The sequence below is a fragment of the Spermophilus citellus genome (genome assembly GCF_964194105.1).
Source record: "Spermophilus citellus genome assembly, chromosome: 2".
Classification (NCBI taxonomy): Eukaryota; Metazoa; Chordata; class Mammalia; order Rodentia; family Sciuridae; genus Spermophilus; species Spermophilus citellus.
The window spans coordinates 249,035,230-249,041,229 of record NC_138183.1 but is presented as its reverse complement, the minus strand read 5'-3'; positions in this window follow the sequence as shown (position 1 = coordinate 249,041,229).

The window sequence follows — 6,000 nt, the reverse complement described above, 5'->3', positions numbered from 1 at the left end:
CCTCAGGAGGATCCATCACAAGTTCCAGGCCAGCCTCAGCAACTAAGTGAGGCCCTAAGCAACTTAGCAAGACCATCTCTCAAAACAAAAACAAAAACAAACAAACCACAAGGCTTTGTCTTAAGGCTTAAGGCCAATGGGGATTCAGTGAAAGTTTTGGGACAGGGAATGGCTCAGATGAGTTTTTCTTTTTTTTTTAGTTGCTGATGGACCTTTATTTTATTTATTTGTAAGTGGTGCTGAGAATTGAACCCAGTGCCTCACACATGCCATGCAAGTGCTCTTCCACAGAGTTACATCCCAACCCTCTATTTTTTTTGTTAATAAATATATATTTTTTAGTTGTCGATGAGTCTTTAGGTGTGTATGTATGTATGTACTTCTTTATATGCAGTACTGAGAATCAAACCCAGTGCCTCACACATGCTAGTCAAGTGCTCTACCACTGAGCCACAACCCCAGCCCCCTCAGATGAAATTTTTTGAGAGTGAGAGTGAGAGAGTGAGAGAGTGACAGAGAGAGAGAGAGAGAGAGAGAGAGAAAGAGAGAGAGAGAGAGAGAGAGAGAGAATTTTAATATTTTTTAGTTTTCAGCGGACACAACATCTTTGTATGTGGTGCTGAGGATCGAGCCCAGTGCCTCATGCATACTAGGCAAGTACTCTACCACAACCCCAGCCCCTCAGATGAATTTTTGACAATCATTTTTTTCTTCTTTTTTTATTCAGACATTTGTACATCTTTATATCCTAATTCAATACATTCATACATTATGTAATGGACAAATCTCAGTATTACGTACTTCTATCTCCTCAAACATTATTCATCTACATCTCTTGGGAATTTTGCTCCCTTCTAATTATTTTGAAACATAGTGCAGATTATTTTAACCAATAGCTACGCTACTATGCTACAGAAAACCAAAACTTATGCCTCCTCGCTGCATGTTGATGCCCCCTGTGTAACTTCTTTCTATCCCTTCTCCTTCCCACCCTTTCCAGTCTCTAGTGACCATTACTCTACTTGGTTCTTTTTTAGTGGGGAGAGGAGTACCAGGGATTGAACTCAGGGGCACTTGATCACTGAGCCTCATCCCCAGCCCTATTTATTTAGAGACAGGGTCTCACTGAGCTGCTTAGCACCTTGCCTTTGCTGAGACAGGCTTTGAACTCGTGATCCTCCTGTCTAATCCACTTGGTTCTTCTGTGAGATGGGCTTTTTAGTTTCTACAAATGAGTGAGAACATGTGATGTTTTTCTTTCTAAGTCTGAGCTATTTCACATCATGACCTCCAATTCCATCCAAATTATTGCCAATAACAGGATTTAATTCTATTTTATGGCTGAATAATACTCCATTGTGTATATATACATTATTTTCCTCATTTCCTTCCCAACTTTCCATCTGTTGATGGACATCTTGCTTGATTCTACATCTTAGCTACTGAAAATAATGCTTCAGGAAACATGGGAGTGGAGATGTCTCTTCAATACACTGATTTCATCTCCTTTGGATATATACCCAGTAGTGAGATTGCTGGATCTTATGGTAGTTCTACTTTTAGTTTTAATAGGAATCTCTGTACTGTTTTCCATATGGATATACCAGTATATATTCCTACCAATTGTGTATAAGAATTCTCCTTGGGCTGGGGATGTAGCTCCATTAGAAGACTGCCCGCCTTACATGCAGAGAGCTCTGGGTTCAATCCCCAGCACCAAAAAAAAAAAAAAAAAAAAAAAAAAAAAAAAAAAATCTCCTTTTATCTGAATCCTTATCAGTCTGTCATTTTTTTTTTTTATCTTTTTTGATAATAGCCATTCTAACTAGGGTAAAATGACATCTCATTGTGGTTTTTGATTTGTGCTTTCCTAATGATTAGTGACATTGAACATTTTTTTCATTTGTAAGCCATTTGTATGTCTTCTCTTGAGAAGCCCCTATTCAGATCTTTAGCCCATTTTTTACTTGGATCATTTGCGTTTTTGTGTGTTTAATTTTTTGACTTTCTGATATATTCTGGATATTAATCCTTTGTCAGATGAATAGTATGCAAAAATATTTTCCATTCTCTGGTTATCTCTTAACTGTTGATTGTTTCCTTTGCTGTGCAGAAAGTTCTTTCTTTGATATGATTCCATTTGTCTATTTTCACTTTTGTTTCCTGTACCTTTAGGGTCCTATCCAAAAAATCTTTGCCTACACCAATGTCCTAAAGTGTTTCCTTTATGTTTTCTTGTTGCAAATTCTTAGTTAGATTCAGGTTTTATCTTTAGGTTTTTGATCCATTTTGAGTTGATTTTTGTATATAGTGAGAGGAAGGGACCTAGTTTTATTCTTCTGCTGTATTATCCAATTGTTCCAGCACAATGTTAAAGAGATTATTCTGACTATAGTGTAAATTCAGATGAAATTTTAAAGAACTCACTGGAACATAGGCATTTCCTAAGAGTTCCACCAAGCAACTTTTACTGCTGAGGTTAGACCTCTTCTTTCCTGTCCCTGTCTTATGGGAGTATTACCACCAGTAATTTTCCATCTCAAAAGAGGTGTGGGGTGCACACCTGTAATCCTGGTGATTTGGGAGGCTGAGGCAGTAGGATCACAAGTTCAAAGCCAGCTTCAGCAATTTAACAAGAATCTCAGCAATTTAGTGCAAAAATGAAATATACAGTAAAATACTGATAAATATACTTTCTCAAAATAAAAAATAAAGTACTGGGGATGTAGCTCTGTGGTAAAGCAGTCTCAGTCTTCCCCTGCCCCAAATTCCCATCTCAGCTTCTTCTCCTTCTCCTTCTTCATGCTGGAGATTGAATGCATATCCTTGAGCATGCTGAGCATGTACTTTACCACTGAGCTACACTCCCACCTGTCCTTATTTTTTTTTTCTTGAATATCAGGACAAGATATACTTCAATTTTAAAATGTTGAATTGTCTGTGGATGTATCTCAGTGGTAAAGTGAATGCTTAATATGCACGTGAGGCCCTGGGTTCAGTCCTGAGCACCTCCAACACCTGAAAATAAATAAATTTGAAAAATTTAAATACATTCATGTCATTCTCATGTGTGCTCAAGGTCCTGGACTTGATTCCCAGCACTGCAAGGAAAAAAAAGAAAAAAGATACACATAATCATGCATTGTTTTGTTTTGGGTACTGGGGATCGAACCCAGGTGTACATTACCACTGAGCTACATCTCCACCAGCTCTTCTTATTTTGAGACATGGTCTACTAAGTAGCTTAAGGCCTTATTAAGTTGCTGAGGCTGGCCTGGAACTTGTGATCCCCTTGCTCAGCCTCCTCAGTCTCTGGGATTATAGGTATGCAGCAGTGCACTTGGCTTCTTTAAAAAAATTATTATTTTTTTAATTCTGAGAAAGGGTCTTTCTAAGTTGCTGAGGTTGGTCTTGAATTTGTGATGCTCCTACCTCAGCCTCCCTGGGATTACCAGCCTGCTCAGATGTATGCTCAGTCATGATTTCTTAGACAGGGATACCTTCTGAGAACTGCATCATTAGTCAATTTCATTCTCAGCCATCCTGTGGAAACATCACAGAGTACACTGTCATAAACCTACATGGTATATTCCCTGTGGCCCCTTGATGCAATCAAAATGTGGTAAACACAAGATGTGTGAAGGTGCTGCAGGTATAACAAGGCATATTGTTTTATAGTAAACTTTTTGCTTCATAAGTAGTAGGAATGCATGGTATAATACTGATAAAATACAGTATAGTAAATATGTAAACCAGCCACATAATTGTTTATTGTTATTATCCAGTATTATGTACTGCATGTACTTGTATGTACTCTGCTTTTTTTTTAAAGAGAGAGTGAGAGAGGAAAGAGAGAGAGAGAGAGAGAGAGAGAGAGAGAGAGAGAATTTTTTTAATATTTATTTTTAGTTCTCGGCGGACACAACATCTTTGTTGGTATGTGGTGCTGAGGATCGAACCCGGGCCACACGCATGCCAGGCGAGCGTGCTACCGCTTGAGCCACAACCCCAGCCCTGTACTCTGCTTTTATATGATTGGCAGCCAGTAGGTTTCTTTACATCAGTATCTCCATGAGTAGTGCATTGCCCCAAAATGTTAGGAAGGCTAACAATATCACTAACAGGGATTTTTCAGCTTCATTATGGGATCATTGTGGTATATGCAGTCTGTCATAGGCCAAAATTTCATCATGTTGTACATAACTGTACTGTAAATTTTTCTTTTATCTCTAACCTTCTCCATTCTACACACACATAATCACTGTTAGAATATTCCAGTGGCAAACTCAAGCAAAGGTGAATATAGCAAATATGTATCCTCATCCACTCTATCATAAAGGATAGCATGATACACACATTGTTGTGTACATTCCTTTATTTCCTTTTAGTGATCTTTTAGTTTTTTTTTTTTTGTTGTTGTTGTTGTTGTACTAGGGAACTCAGGGGTGCTTAACTACTGAGTCACATCATCAGCCCTCTTTTTATATTTTATTTAGAGACAAGGTCTCACTAAATTGCAAGGTCTCAATAAGTTCCTTAGGCTGGTTTTGAACTTGTGATCCTACTGCCTCAGCCTCCTGAGCTGCTGGGATTACAGATGAGTGAAACTGCAGCTGGTTCTTTCAGCCATCTTTATGAAGAGTCAGACAGCTGTATTGTTGACTGAAATACTAATAATGAAGCAGCTGAAAAGGTCTTAAGCTTTTACAATGTTACCATATTTACATCCTAATATTCAACGTTTTTTAAAATTTTTTTTTAGTAGTAGGTGGACAGTAGTTGGAGACAATGCCTTTATTTTATTTATTTTTATATGGTGCTGAGAATCGAACCCAGTGCCTCACATGTGCTAGATGAGTGCTCTACCACTAAGCCACAACCTCAGCCCCATATTCAATGTTTTTAAAAATTGTTTTTAGTTCTAGATGGACATAACACCCTTATTTTACTGATTTTTTTTTTTTTAATGTGGTACTGAAGATTGAACCCAGTGCCTCACACATGCTAGGCGAGTGTTCTACCTTTGAGCTGCAGCCTCAGCCCATAATATTCAACTTTAAAATTTCACTTTTATAAGAAATGGGGTCTTGGGCTGGGGTTGTGGCTCAGTGGTAGAGCACTGATCTAGCATGTGTGAGGCCCTGGGTTCCATCCTCAGCACCACATAAAAATAAATAAAATTAAAGGTATTATGTCCAACTACAATTAAAAATAATTTTTTTTTTTTAAAAAAGGAGAGAATGGGGTCTCAGTAGGATGTCCAGGCTGCCCCCAAACTCCTGGACTCAAGGGAGTCTCCTGCCTTAATCTCTTTAGTACCTGGGACTATAGGTGTATAACACTGTGCCTGGTTTATGATTACTTTTTGTGATTCTGGGGATTGAACTCAAGACTTTGCACATGTTAATCATGCACTTTACCAAGGAGCTACATCCTCAGCCCAGGGACAGATATTTAAAAGATGTCCCGGGATGTAGCATTCCAACCTGTCCCTTCCAAATTTCTTAACTATTGACCCTTGCTGAACTTGGCGGCTCACACCTGCAATACGAGAAATTTGGGAGGCTGAATCAGTAGAATTGCAAATTTGAGGCCAGCCTCTGCAAATTAGTGATAACCTGTCTCAAATAAAAAATGACTGGGGATGTGGCTCAGCAGTTAAGCACCCCTGGGTTCAATGCCTGGTACCAAAAATCAATCAATCAATCGATAGCTCCTGCAATAAATGTCAGGAGTCTGAACTATGTCACAGTATAGTCACAGGAGTGATATTTACTTGGCTGTTTATCCCATAAGACTGTGATTTTCTGGAGGACAAGAATGTGTCTTATGCATCATTACTTCCTAGAAGAGTGCCTGAAACATAACGAAGCCCTATTTCTGTAAAGTTTTGAAACCTGAATCACAGTGGATATCTTTGTAGAAAACAATTTTACTATTTTTGTGCTTCATATACTTGAGTATTTTGAGTATTTACGACTTTGCTTTTGCTTTTCCAGA